Here is a 14,936-nt window from a genome sequence, read left to right as displayed (position 1 = left end):
ACAGGAGGCGGGGCAGAAGGGTCATTTTCACTGAATTCACCCTACCTAGCCAGGAAAGGCCCAGTTTGTCCCATGTGGATAAATCATCCTCCAGTTTACGAAAAATCACAGGAAAGTTGGCTGAATAGAGTTTGTCTACGGTCGCGGTTAAGTTAATCCCTAAATAGGGGAGCGCTGTCTCTGTCCATCCGAACCTAAAGTTGTTTTTAAGATGAGAAACCAACTGGTCTGGTAGGTTAATATTGAGAGCTAGAGATTTGGAATAATTGACCGTAAGTCCCGATACTTTGCCAAAATCATCCAGAACCCTGCATAAAGAAGGAAGGGAGGTAAGCGGTGAAGATATAAAAAGCAAGATGTCGTCAGCGAACAATGCGCATTTGTGCGCATGAGGTCCGCATTGTACCCCTTGTATGTTAGGGTTGTCTCTGATGGAAATGGCCAGGGTCTCGATGATCAAGGCAAAGATTAAAGGAGATAAGGGACATCCCTGTCTAGTGCCGCGGAGAATCTGGAAGGAATTCGAGTGGTAGCCCTGCATTTTAATTTTTGCTTCCGGGGAAGAATAGAGTGCACCGATAATGTTCATAAAGGTTTCACCAAATCCCCATTTTTGCAGGGTAGGGACCAGAAAGGACCAGGAGACGGAATCGAACGCCTTCATGAGATCAAGCGAGAGCAGGAAACCCTTTTGTTGGGGGCCCCCATCCCAACCTGATCCCAACAAGGAAACAATGTCGATTGCCCTCCTGATCTGATCCGGCCCCTGTCGCCTGGGAATAAAGCCCACTTGATCCCTATGTATATAAAGGCCAATGAAGTTGGAAATTCTGTCCGCAATAATTTTTGTTAGGATTTTAAGATCATTATTAAGTAATGATATAGGCCTATAATTGGAGATGCAACTGGGGTCCTTTCCTGGCTTAGGAATCACTGTTATGAACGCCGAATTAGAAGCCTTGTCAAGGGGCGAACCAGATCGAAGCTGATTAAAAAAGCGAGCCAAGTATGGGGAGAGCAATGGGGAGAAGTGCTTATAATATGGGACCGAGAAGCCATCTGGGCCCGGAGCAGAATTATTTTTGAGGTTTTTAATGACTCGTGCTACCTCTTCTATGGAGATCAGAGCCTCTAATTCATCCCTATGCTGTGTCATGATCCGTGGGATCTGTACTGATTCCAGAAAAGAGTCTATAATGTCTGGGGAGGGTTCCTTCTCTACCTTGCTATATAGAGAGCAATAAAAGTCGTGAAAGGCTTCCATAATTTTTTTGGGATTCTGTGTGAGGGAACCGTTACTTAATTTTATTTTAGGGAGCGCATGTGTTCTAATTGTGGGGGTCAACCGTCTGGCTAATCTAGAACCAAGTTTGTCAGTTTGGTAGTAAAACCTACCCCCTCCCATCTGAGGTTCTTTTCTGCTATAGCAGTGAGAGCCAGGTTCAGGGCCGTGCGGGATGATTCCAGCCTATTTGCGGAGTCCGATGAGGGTTTGGATTTGTGCAATAAGCTGAGAGAAGCGAACTCCCCTTCCAGCCTATCAATTTCCAATTTGCGAGCTTTGTGAATTCTAGACGAGATCTGGATTAAGCTACCCCTGATTGCTGCCTTGTGGGCCGCCGACAGGGTGGAAGGGGAGATGCTGTCCACGTCATTCAGACGGAAGTATTCCTGAATGTGTTTTTCAATTTCACACACGTGAGTGGGATTGCTAAGGATGGAGGCGTTTAATCTCCAGTGGAATCCTGAGCGTTGAGGCGGACCTCCATTCAGAGTCATTAGGAGAAGGGAATGGTCCGACCAGGCAGAGTCCTTAATATCTGACCTTTGTATCAGTGGAACATGTTGTTGAAGAATAAAAAAGTGATCTATTCTAGAAAAGGATTGATGCGGGTTGGAGTAGTGCGTGTAATCCCGTGCCTTCGGGTTCATTTCCCGCCAGACATCCACCAAGCCATGATGGAAAATCTGTCTGGCCACATTCAGACTCTGCCTGGTGGGACGTACCCTGTTTTTGCCTGGGGGGCGTGATTTGTCAATTCCCGCGTCAAATGCTATGTTGGAGTCTCCCCCAAAAATGACTAGGCCTTCAGTGAAAGGGGAGAGGGTTTGGAAAAGGGACTTAAAGAACTTTGCCTGTCCCCGGTTTGGCGCATAATATGAAATAAGGGTGTAAAGTTGTTCGTCAATGCGTACCTTTACCAACAAAAATTTACTCTCCGGGTCTCTGAATTCAGAGACCAGGGAGAATTGAGTTCTGCGAGAGAAGAACAGGCCTACACCCTTGGTTTTATTGTCAGAGTTGGCTAAATAAAATCTGGGGAATTTGGCATGAATGAATGAAGGGGAATATGATTTAGGGAAATGTGTTTCCTGTAAAAATAGTATATCTATTTTTTGTGCGTGATAATGTTGGAATACTTTCCTACGTTTCATAGGGGAATTGAGTCCCTGAACGTTGTGGGTAGTAATGCGTAGAGCAGGTCTATGTGAGGAGTGGTCAGCCATGGAGCAGCTTAAGTGAGAAAGCGGGCGATCCCCGAGCACTTACCTTTGATGTAGTGGCCAGTCTCAATATGCATGCATCAGGAGAAAACACTAGGACTTCAAGTTGCTTATCGTGAAGGAGTGAGACCACATCCGTCGCTGCAAGAAAAAGTCGAGAGGCGAGGAAGAGAGGAAAGAAGAAGAAGACAGTTCGAAAAATAAGGAGAAGTGAGCTCCGAGATAGAGGTGAGAACAAAACCACCCCTCTCAGAGAAACAAACACGTTGACCCCCCAATGCGAGGGAGAGACCCGAACCAGGAGTAGCAAGACCACTATGGTTAACCACTCCGAGTGCGGGAGCAGGCGCATTGGACCCGCTCCGTCCTGCGCACCCTAAACTAATATCTCCAAATGAACCAGAAATAGAATATAAACATACATATATGAATATATATATCAGCAAAAAAAAAAAAAAAAAAAAAGAAAAAAGTCCCTTATAGAATAAAAAAAGTGAATGACCGAGACTAGGGGTATAATGGGGGATGAGAGGAGAATGGGGGGAATATCAAGAGCGCTAGCTAATGATATCTGGGTTAGGAGACTGGGGGGGGGAGGGAAGGAGGAGGGGGAAGGAGAAGAAAGGAGCCTATTGGGCCCGACCAGACCCCAGCCTAACTTTTGGGAGAGGGGCAATGATAGTTCCCTCTGGCAGCGTCATTAGAGGCGAGTCTGGTTGTTCAGACCTGCACTTGGAACAGAAAGAACCTAAAGTCCAGTTGGAAGTTCGTGCAGGTTCTGAGGAAAAAAAAAAAAAATTTTTCAGACAGATGAGGAGAAGAGTCAGTTGGGCATAAATGCCATGGGTCAAGGAGGATTCCGACCAGAACAAAAGTAGGAAGTGTATGGTGGAAGGTAGGGATTCCCTCACGATCATGGGGGGAGGCTTTCCTTAGCCTTCTTGTTTTTGGGTGTCATCCAGAGAGAGGACAATGGGCTAGACGGAGGTGGACGTTTGGTCATGCCGGAGGATGCAGTCTGCATAGGGGAAGGCGGATCTTTCGGAAGAAGTCCCAATTTTTGCAGTAGTTGTTCACCTTCTTGGAATGAGGAGAATCGAAAAGGCTTGCCGTTGAAATCAAATTTTAGGCTGAAGGGGAAGAGCCACCAATACTTGATATTCCTTTGTGTAAGAACCGTCAGGAGGGGTTTGAGCGCCCGCCTTTTCTGGATAGTGAAGGGGGAGATATCCACGTAGATTTGTATCTGGTGTCCCATCAGCTGGAACTGTGGGGTGGTACGGGCTCTCCTCATGATTTCCTCCTTGACACTGTAGTGGTGTGTGGTTTGACCACAATGTCGCGTGGCAGGCCATCCTGGCGGGGAGGTCCCAGTGCCCTAAGCGCACGATCGAGCTCCAACCTGTGTGTTCGGATGTCAGGGATAAGATGTTTAATTAGGGAATGGACTGCATCCGGGACGTCCGTGACGGACTCAGGCAGACCCCTGATCCTAAAATTTAGTCTTCTGGATCTGTTCTCCAGGTCATCTATTTTCGCCATAGCGCCCTCAAATTGGTCATGCAAATCTTGAAAGCGATCGGTGTTTTGATTAACTCGATCGATCGTAGCATCAACTTTGTTTTCAATTGAATATAAAGAGCTGCGCTTAGAACAATGATTTAGGTATGCTGCCCCCCTTAAAAGAGCTTCCCTAGGGATTCTCTGCTGATTGAGATTGTGTTGACAAGGGGTATGGCGCTCCCTATGGGGTAATGTATGGGAGGGGTGGTTTGTTGTGTTCTCAGGTGGTTTCCCCCAATGTAATCCTAATAGAGGTACCTAGTACCCGCAGGGAAACTTAATTACCATAAACATATATATCTGTACCTGCACACATACATATATATACGTACACCCATATATACCAGCAGAGATAAACAGTTGTTGTGGACAAGGAACTATCTTCAGTGGTGGTTCACTCAGAACCCTATATTAAGGGGTGTGAGCTAAGACCCCTACAGCTGTGATAGGTCTGCACCATATACCTATTTGCAAACGCATGTGAAAGCTGCAAGGCCTTCGTCAAGGCACCCTGTATTACTTGCAGTCCTAACACTAAATTTATAAGTGTCTCCACAGTGGAAGCACATGCATTGAATGGATAGGTGTGAGACAGGTGAGCCTGGAGGCTGCCCTAGCCCCCTTAAAGGGACAGGACACACACTGGACACCCAGCAAGAGCAGCAAAGGCGTCCAGTGTGTCCCCGACCCAAATATACAAACGTTAACAAGACACTGGTCACCGCCCACACCCATAACTGGCCTTCACAGTAAGGAGCACATGGAGGGCATATACATACAAGAAAAGGACAATTCCATAGCTCAACTCACCAACCAGTCTGCTGACCAACCAAATTTACCTGTCTAACCGTATGTTAAAAGCAGGTTTGTATATTTGGGTCGGGGACACACTGGACACCTTTGCTGCTCTTGCTGGGTGTCCAGTGTGTGTCCTGTCCCTTTAAGGGGGCTAGGGCGGCCTCCAGGCTCACCTGTCTCACACCTATCCATTCAATGCATGTGCTTCCACTGTGGAGACACTTATAAATTTAGTGTTAGGACTGCAAGTAATACAGGGTGCCTTGACGAGGCCTTGCAGCTTTCACATGCGTTTGCAAATGTGTGCTAACTAAACCCCTGCTTTTAACATACGGTTAGACAGGTAAATTTGGTTGGTCAGCAGACTGGTTGGTGAGTTGAGCTATGGAATTGTCCTTTTCTTGTATGTATATGCCCTCCATGTGCTCCTTACTGTGAAGGCCAGTTATGGGTGTGGGCGGTGACCAGTGTCTTGTTAACGTTTGTATATTTGGGTCGGGGACACACTGGACGCCTTTGCTGCTCTTGCTGGGTGTCCAGTGTGTGTCCTGTCCCTTTAAGGGGGCTAGGGCGGCCTCCAGGCTCACCTGTCTCACACCTATCCATTCAATGCATGTGCTTCCACTGTGGAGACACTTATAAATTTAGTGTTAGGACTGCAAGTAATACAGGGTGCCTTGACGAGGCCTTGCAGCTTTCACATGCGTTTGCAAATGTGTGCTAACTAAACCCCTGCTTTTAACATACGGTTAGACAGGTAAATTTGGTTGGTCAGCAGACTGGTTGGTGAGTTGAGCTATGGAATTGTCCTTTTCTTGTATGTATATGCCCTCCATGTGCTCCTTACTGTGAAGGCCAGTTATGGGTGTGGGCGGTGACCAGTGTCTTGTTAACGTTTGTATATTTGGGTCGGGGACACACTGGACGCCTTTGCTGCTCTTGCTGGGTGTCCAGTGTGTGTCCTGTCCCTTTAAGGGGGCTAGGGCGGCCTCCAGGCTCACCTGTCTCACACCTATCCATTCAATGCATGTGCTTCCACTGGCCAGCTCACACACAGGTGGGGCTGATCAGAAACTAAAGGAGACTTTAGTTTCTGATCAGCCCCACCTGTGTGTGAGCTGGCCAGCGTTTGCTCAGTCTACGGAGGGAGCCATTGTGAACACTGAACCCAATAGTAAGGAAACTACCTGGATGCTCGGTAGGACGGTGGGGGAGAGAAAATTGTGACCGCAATACCCCATGCAATCTGTCCCGTCTGAGGTTGGTGGATCCGGGAACCCATTGGGAAAACCAACAGCACGGAAACCATCCCGAATGCCCCGCATGACTGTTGTGGAGAGGAGACCGTGATTAAGACATCCTATGCTGGTTGCCCCTTCTGGGGCTGTTGGATCTGGTGAGTGGGGACCCGTAAGGGGGAGCACAAAAGTCACAGGAATTATCCGAGAGCACTCAAGTCACGAAATTGCTTGGAACACTGGGTCTGAACAAGTTATTTCACTTCAAGGACTATAATCACCGAAAAATTGTTAACTGGGTTTTGTTTGCACTAATTTTGATTATAATATGTTTCTTTGCACTAACTTTGATTATAATATGTAATGTTTTGGCAACATACCTTTATATATATTTATTTCGCACTGTTTAAGCAGAGTTTATTTATATTTATGGTTTGGATTATTTTGCACTAGTAGAGTATACATATGTCCTACACATATGCGGCATAGTTATCTCACTTTGTGGTGGTATATGGTGCAGACTAGGGATGAGCTTCGAGTTCGAGTCGAACTCATGTTCGACTCGAACATTGGCTGTTCGCAAGTTCACCGAACAGCGAACAATTTGGGGTGTTCGCGGCAAATTCGAATGCCGCGGAACACCCTTTAAAAGTCTATGGGAGAAATCAAAAGTGCTAATTTTAAAGGCTAATATGCAAGTTATTGTCATAAAAAGTGTTTGGGGACCTGGGTCCTGCCCCAGGGGACATGGATCAATGCAAAAAAAAGTTTTAAAAACGGCCGTTTTTTCAGGAGCAGTGATTTTAATAATACTTAAAGTCAATCAATAAAAGTGTAATATCCCTTTAAATTTCGTACCTGGGGGGTGTCTATAGTGTGCCTGTAAAGGGGCGCATGTTTCCTGTGTTTAGAACAGTCTGACAGCAAAATGACATTTTGAAGGAAAAAACTCATTTAAAACTACTCGCGGCTATTGCATTGCCGACAATACACATAGAAGTTCATTGATAAAAACGGCATGGGAATTCCCCAAAGGGGAACCCCGAACCAAAATAAAAAAAAAAAAATGACGTGGGGGTCCCCCTAAATTCCATACCAGGCCCTTCAGGTCTGGGATGGATATTAAGGGGAACCCCGGCCAAAATTTAAAAAAAAAAATGACGTGGGGTTCCCCCTAAATTCCATACCAGACCCTTCAGGTCTGGTATGGATTTTAAGGGGAACCCCGCGCCAAAAAAAAAAAAAAAAAAAACGGCGTGGGGTCCCCCCAAAAATCCATACCAGACCCTTATCCGAGCACGCAACCTGGCAGGCCGCAGGAAAAGAGGGGGGGACAAGAGTGCGGCCCCCCCTCCCTCCTGAACCGTACCAGGCCACATGCCCTCAACATTGGGAGGGTGCTTTGGGGTAGCCCCCCAAAACACCTTGTCCCCATGTTGATGAGGACAAGGGCCTCATCCTCACAACCCTGGCCGGTGGTTGTGAGGGTTTGCGGGCGGGGGGCTTATCGGAATCTGGAAGCCCCCTTTAACAAGGTGACCCCCAGATCCCGGCCCCCCCCCTGTGTGAAATGGTAAGGGGGTACATAAGTACCCCTACCATTTCACGAAAAAAGTGTCAAAAATGTTAAAAATGACAAGAGACAGTTTTTGACAATTCCTTTATTTAAATGCTTCTTCTTTCTTCTATCTTGCTTCATCTTCTGGTTCTTCTGGCTCTTCTGGTTCTTCTGGTTCTTCCTCCGGCGTTCTCGTCCAGCATCTCCTCCGCGGCGTCTTCTGTCTTCTTCTCCTCGGGCCGCTCCGCACCCATGGCATGGGGGGGAGGCTCCCGCTCTTCTCTTCTTCTCTTCTTCTTTTCTTCTTTTCTTCTTTTCTTCTCTTCTTCTCTTCTTCTTCATTTTCTTCTCCGGGCCGCTCCGCAATCCATGCTGGCATGGAGGGAGGCTCCCGCTGTGTGACGGCGCTCCTCGTCTGACAGTTCTTAAATAACGGAGGGGGGCGGGGCCACCCGGTGACCCCGCCCCCCTCTGACGCACGGTGACTTGACGGGACTTCCCTGTGGCATTCCCCGTGACGTCACAGGGAAGTCCCGTCAAGTCACCGTGCGTCAGAGGGGGGCGGGGTCACCGGGTGGCCCCGCCCCCCTCCGTTATTTAAGAACTGTCAGACGAGGAGCGCCGTCACACAGCGGGAGCCTCCCTCCATGCCAGCATGGATTGCGGAGCGGCCCGGAGAAGAAAATGAAGAAGAAGAGAAGAAGAGAAGAAAAGAAGAAAAGAAGAAAAGAAGAAGAGAAGAAGAGAAGAGCGGGAGCCTCCCCCCCATGCCATGGGTGCGGAGCGGCCCGAGGAGAAGAAGACAGAAGACGCCGCGGAGGAGATGCTGGACGAGAACGCCGGAGGAAGAACCAGAAGAACCAGAAGAGCCAGAAGAACCAGAAGATGAAGCAAGATAGAAGAAAGAAGAAGCATTTAAATAAAGGAATTGTCAAAAACTGTCTCTTGTCATTTTTAACATTTTTGACACTTTTTTCGTGAAATGGTAGGGGTACTTATGTACCCCCTTACCATTTCACACAGGGGGGGGGCCGGGATCTGGGGGTCACCTTGTTAAAGGGGGCTTCCAGATTCCGATAAGCCCCCCGCCCGCAGACCCCCACAACCACCGGCCAGGGTTGTGGGGATGAGGCCCTTGTCCTCATCAACATGGGGACAAGGTGTTTTGGGGGGCTACCCCAAAGCACCCTCCCAATGTTGAGGGCATGTGGCCTGGTACGGTTCAGGAGGGAGGGGGGGCCGCACTCTCGTCCCCCCCTCTTTTCCTGCGGCCTGCCAGGTTGCGTGCTCGGATAAGGGTCTGGTATGGATTTTTGGGGGGACCCCACGCCGTTTTTTTTTTTTTTTTTGGCGCGGGGTTCCCCTTAAAATCCATACCAGACCTGAAGGGTCTGGTATGGAATTTAGGGGGAACCCCACGTCATTTTTTTTTTAAATTTTGGCCGGGGTTCCCCTTAATATCCATCCCAGACCTGAAGGGCCTGGTATGGAATTTAGGGGGACCCCCACGTCATTTTTTTTTTTTAATTTTGGTTCGGGGTTCCCCTTTGGGGAATTCCCATGCCGTTTTTATCAATGAACTTCTATGTGTATTGTCGGCAATGCAATAGCCGCGGGTAGTTTTAAATGAGTTTTTTCCTTCAAAATGTCATTTTGCTGTCAGACTGTTCTAAACACAGGAAACATGCGCCCCTTTACAGGCACACTATAGACACCCCCCAGGTACGAAATTTAAAGGGATATTACACTTTTATTGTTTGACTTTAAGCATTATTAAAATCACTGCTCCTGAAAAAACGGCCGTTTTTAAAACTTTTTTTTGCATTGATCCATGTCCCCTGGGGCAGGACCCAGGTCCCCAAACACTTTTTATGACAATAACTTGCATATAAGCCTTGAAAATTAGCACTTTTGATTATTCATGTTCGTGTCCCATAGACTTTAACGGTGTTCGCATGTTCGAACGAACTTTTTTCCTGTTCGCATGTTCTGGTGCGAACCGAACAGGGGGGTGTTCGGCTCATCCCTAGTGCAGACCTATCACAGCTGTAGGGGTCTTAGCTCACACCCCTTAATATAGGGTTCTGAGTGAACCATCACTGAAGATAGTTCCTTGTCCACAACAACTGTTTATCTCTGCTGGTATATATGGGTGTACGTATATATATGTATGTGTGCAGGTACAGATATATATGTTTATGGTAATTAAGTTTCCCTGCGGGTACTAGGTACCTCTATTAGGATTACATTGGGGGAAACCACCTGAGAACACAACAAACCACCCCTCCCATACATTACCCCATAGGGAGCGCCATACCCCTTGTCAACACAATCTCAACTTTGTTTTCAATGTTTTCAATGCGGGAGCCTAGGAGTTGGAGGTCCGCCTTAATGTCAGAGGTAATTCTGGAAGCAGTCTGAGCAAGGCCCCTATCCAGCATTTCTGCAAATTTAGAGAATATGAAGGTAATGTCCTGGGGCTGTAAGGCAGGAGGGTCTGTCTCCTGATATGAGACATTAGGCCTGGGTGGATGGGCGCCTGAGGGGGACAGTAGCTTGTGCATCCCATCCAGGGTCTGGTCCAGGAGGGATACTCTGGTGGCTGGTGACAGAGGACCTTCGCTGGTTGTGGGTGAGGGGGCTACTCCACATACCTCCTCATGTAAAGCATCCCGCCATGCAGGAGAGCCTGAGCTCCCTGTGAGAGTCTCGTGAGGCGGCCGTTCCGCCGCCATCTTGGAAATTTCGTCTGCCCCTGTGAGCGCTGGAAATCGGGCTGTGAGTCCTCTCCTTGTCGCTCCCACCAGTATCCACTCGTGGCCGTGTGATCACGGTCCCCTCCGGTCCCGTTCTGGCGGTGTGGGGGCTGATAAAAGCGCTGCAGGGTGCGCCTAATAGACGGAGCGGTGCGGAGCTCTGTGTTCAGTCAGCCATCACAGAGCGCCGCGCATGCGCACCTGCAAAAAAGAATTTTATACGCCCCTCATGGGCTCTCTTCTTTTTTTCGAAGACAATGCCATATACATACAATTTTTTGATAGAAATCTCATTGTTATCCATATAGGAATTCCATTTTCAATATGCAAAACAAGCATTCTCTCTCGGAATTAAGAACACACTGGGTAGACAGACCGTGTCATTGTCGCTATTTTTAATTTAAAGTTTCATGGAATGCCAAGTCAGCTAATACAGTGTTAATGTAAGTGAAAAAGACATGAAAAATATACCATGTAATTCTTTACGTATACATATATCTACATGCTCATTATTGTTTTTTCAACATATTTTTTCTAATATAGAACTATTGCTAACTCACACCCACACCTGAGGAAGGAGGCTAACTAACTCCGAAACGCGTCAGTGCAAGAGTACTGTTTTATACACTGTATATACACAAATGTAAAACTGCTTGATTTGCATTCCCATAATAGACACTACATTATTGTCATACTTTTTAGTATTTTTCTATTTAATAAACTTTATCTGTACTCTATGCACTCTTTTACGCCTTTTTATATATGCCTAAAAAAGTCCAATAATAGGGGAACTCTTTCTTTTTGTATAATGTAGTCAGTAGGGATGAGCCGAACACCCCCAGTTCGGTTTGCGACAGAACATGCGAACGGACCGAAAGTTTGCGCAAACATTCGAACACTGTTAGTCTTTGAGACCTGAATGTGAAAGATCAAAAGTGCAAATTTTAAAGGCTAATATGCAAGCTATTGTACTAAAAGGTGTTTGGGGACCCGGGTCCTGCCCCAGGGGACATGTATCAATGCAAAAAAAAGTTTTAAAAACGGCCATTTTTTCAGGAGCAGTGATTTTAATAATGCTTAAAGTGAAAAAATAAAAGTGAAATATTCCTTTAAATTTCGTACCTGGGGGGGACTATAGTATGCCTGTAAAGTGGCGCATCTTTCCAGTGTTTAGAACAGTCCCTGCACAAAATGACATTTCTAAAGGAATAAAAGTCATTTAAAACTGCTTGTGGCTGTAATGTAATGTCGGGTCCCGGCAATATGGATGAAAATTATTGAGAAAAACGGCATGGGTACCCCCCCAGCCCATTACCAGGTCCTTTGGGTCTTGTATGGATATTAAGGGGAACCCCGCACCCAAATTAAAAAAAAGAAAAGGCATAGGGCCCCAAGGCCCTATATACTCTTAACAGCAGTATACAGGAAGTCCAAACAAGACAGGGACTATAGGTTTGTTCTTAAGTTGAATCTGTGTGTAATTTGGAACAGGTACATTTTTGTAAGTGTAGCTCCAGCCAAAAAAATCTATTTTTAGGCTTTTTGGATAACATAGGGAAGGGTTAACCCCCATGTAACATTTGTTTTGCTGTTTGTGCCCCTGTTCAAAAGATTTCACCTCACTTTCTGTCAAAATGACAATTGGATTTTGAAATTTTGGGTTATTAGGGAAACAAGGATTGGTTATAAAGCATCAGTGGAGACACCTTTTTCCCATAATACGCGTCCTAGGGGTAGATTTCCTCTCACTTCCTGTTGTCTCCCTCCTTTTGTAAGTAGGAGTCATTTGTAAGTCGGATGTTTGAAAGTAGCGGACCACCTGTATATACTATACGGCATGTCCTGTATACTCTGCAGAAAATTGGACCTTAGGTGTTGGTGGTACCAGAACACTGTAAGCCCTCGCAGTTACTCTTGGTGGGTGCTGGAACGGGCCCTGCTGTGAAATATTATCTCAAGAATTGTAATTACATGCCCCTGTTGAACAGAGGCAGAAAAATTGGGACTTTGGTGGTGGTGTTGATGGTGCCACAACACTGTAAGCCCTCACAGTTACTCTTGGTGGGTGCAGGAACGGGCCCTGCTGTGAAATATTAGATCAAAAATTGTAATTACACGTCCCTGTTAAACAGGGAGAGAAAAATTGGGTCTTAGGCAGTGGTGATGGTGCCACAACACTGTAACCCCTCACAGATTCTGTTGTTGAGTGCAGAAATGAGCCCTGTTGTGAAATATTAGAGCAAATATTGTAATTACATGCCCCGTTAAACAGGGGAAGAAACATTGGGCCTTAGGAGGTGGTGGTGGTGCCACAACACTGCAACCCCTCACAGATACTCTAGTTGAGCACAGGAACGAGCCCTGCTGTTAAATATTTGATCAAAAATTGTAATTACACTCTCCTGTTAAACAGGGGCAGAAAAATTGGGCCTTAAGCACTGGTGGTGGTGCCACAACACTGCAAACCCTCACAGATACTTTAGTTGAGCGCAAGAATGAGCCCTGCTGCAAAAAATTACAGCAAAAATTATAATTATACGCCCCCGATAAACAGGGGCAAAAAAATTGGGCCTTAGGCACTGGTGGTGGTGCCCTGAATCAAAAATGTTCTTAGAAGCTATCAACATGAACACTGAGGAGGAATATGATAGTCACTCAGCATAGGCAGTCTTCAAGGGATCTCACATTCATAGAAAAATTAATCGGTTACATCAGCATCAGGTGCTTGGTAGCTGGTGATCCAAGACTGATTCATTTTCATGAAGGTGAGCAGATAAACTGAGTATGTGGACAGGCGCACTCTGTGATTGGTTACAAAGCCTCCAGCAGCACTGAATGTGCGTTCAGAAAGAACGCTGGATGCAGGACAGGCCAGTAGCTCAATTGCATATGGTGCAAGCTCTGGCCAGTGATCCATCCTCAAGACCCAGTAACCCAGTGGATTTTCGGTTGGAAAGCTATCCAAATCTGATCTTGCCCCTAGGTATTCCTGCACCATGTAAATCAGACGCTGGCAATGGTTGCTGGAACTGATCAGACCTTGGGGCTGCGGACTAAAGAATTGTCTGAATGCATCGGTCAGACGGCTATCTTCTTCACCGCTCCTCCTGTGATTGACCAAAGCCTCAGCAACACGTTTTCCAGGAGAACCAGGAAATTGTAACCTCCCAGGCTCTGGAAACGCATTGCACAAACCTTTCTGCAAGGCCTCCCAAAGATGTTCCGTCCTCTGCTCCCTCTGCGAAGGTTGGATAAGTTCCGCAACCTTACCCTTGTAACATGGATCAAGAAGGGTTGCCAGCCAGTAATGATCCCTCTCCTTGATACCACGAATCCTTTTTGCAGGGTTTGCAGGATCAGGGAGGCCATGCAGTGAAGGTTTGCTGAGGCATTCGATCCGGAATCCTCTGGGTCACTAAGGATGACATGATCCACAGCCACCTCCTCCCAGCCACGTACAAGTCCATGGGTTTCTGGGGACTGAAAACGATCCCTTGAAGACTGCTGCTGATGCTGAGTGCTAGGCTCCACCTTCATGCTGACACAATCCTCCTCCTCCTCCTTCTCTTCCTGTGTGATCGGTGGGCCTGCAGGAATACTGTCTGGATAAAGGGGGCCTTGAGAGATAAGGAAGTCCTCCTCTTCCTCCCTCTGTTGTGCCTCAGGTGCCCTGTCCATTATTCCACGAAACGTGTGCTCCAACAGGAAGACAAGAGGGACAGTATCACTGATGCATGCACTGTCACTGCTCACCATCCTCGTGGTATCCTCAAATGGTGACAGGACAGTGCATGCATCCTTGATCAGTAGCCACTGGCATGGCAAAAAAAAAGCCAAGCTCCTCTGACCCTGTCCTGGTGCCATACTTACACAGGTACACATTGATGGCCCTCTGCTGCATGTGCAGCCACTGCAGCATTGCCAAAGTTGAGTTCCACCTGGTGGGCATTTCACAAATGAGGCAGTTCTTGGGCAGGCTGCATTCCTTTTGAAGGTCAGCCAGCCGAGCACTGGCATTATATGACCAGCGGAAATGCCCACAGACTTTCCTGGCCTGCCTCAGGAGATCCTGTAAGCCCGGGTACCTGCACAAGAACTGCTGTGCCACCAAATTAAGGATGTGAGCCAAACAGGGAACATGGGTCAAGTGTCCTTGTCAGAGGGTGGAGAGGAGGTTGGTGCCATTGTCGTAAACCCCCATTCCTGGCTGAAGCTGGCATGGCGTCAACCACCTCTGAGTCTGCCCCTGCAGAGCTGTCAGAATCTTTGCCCCAGTGTGGCTCCTGTCCCCTAAGCAGACCAACTCAAGCACTGCATGCTTGCATAGCCCCTTGAACGCCTAGGGAGCACCGCTGGTTTTGAGGACAAATCTGCAGAGGAGATAGAGGCCATAGAGGAAGAAGAAGAGGAGGGGGTGGAAGAGAGAGGTGTGGCAGAATCACCACTACTAGCATTTTGGAGGCATGGTGGAGGAACAAGCTCCAACAATACTGCACCCTGTCCTGCATCCTTCCCAGC

The sequence above is a fragment of the Aquarana catesbeiana genome, linkage group LG08, assembly GCF_042186555.1.
Source record: "Aquarana catesbeiana isolate 2022-GZ linkage group LG08, ASM4218655v1, whole genome shotgun sequence".
Classification (NCBI taxonomy): domain Eukaryota; kingdom Metazoa; phylum Chordata; class Amphibia; order Anura; family Ranidae; genus Aquarana; species Aquarana catesbeiana.
This window is presented reverse-complemented; position numbering follows the sequence as displayed.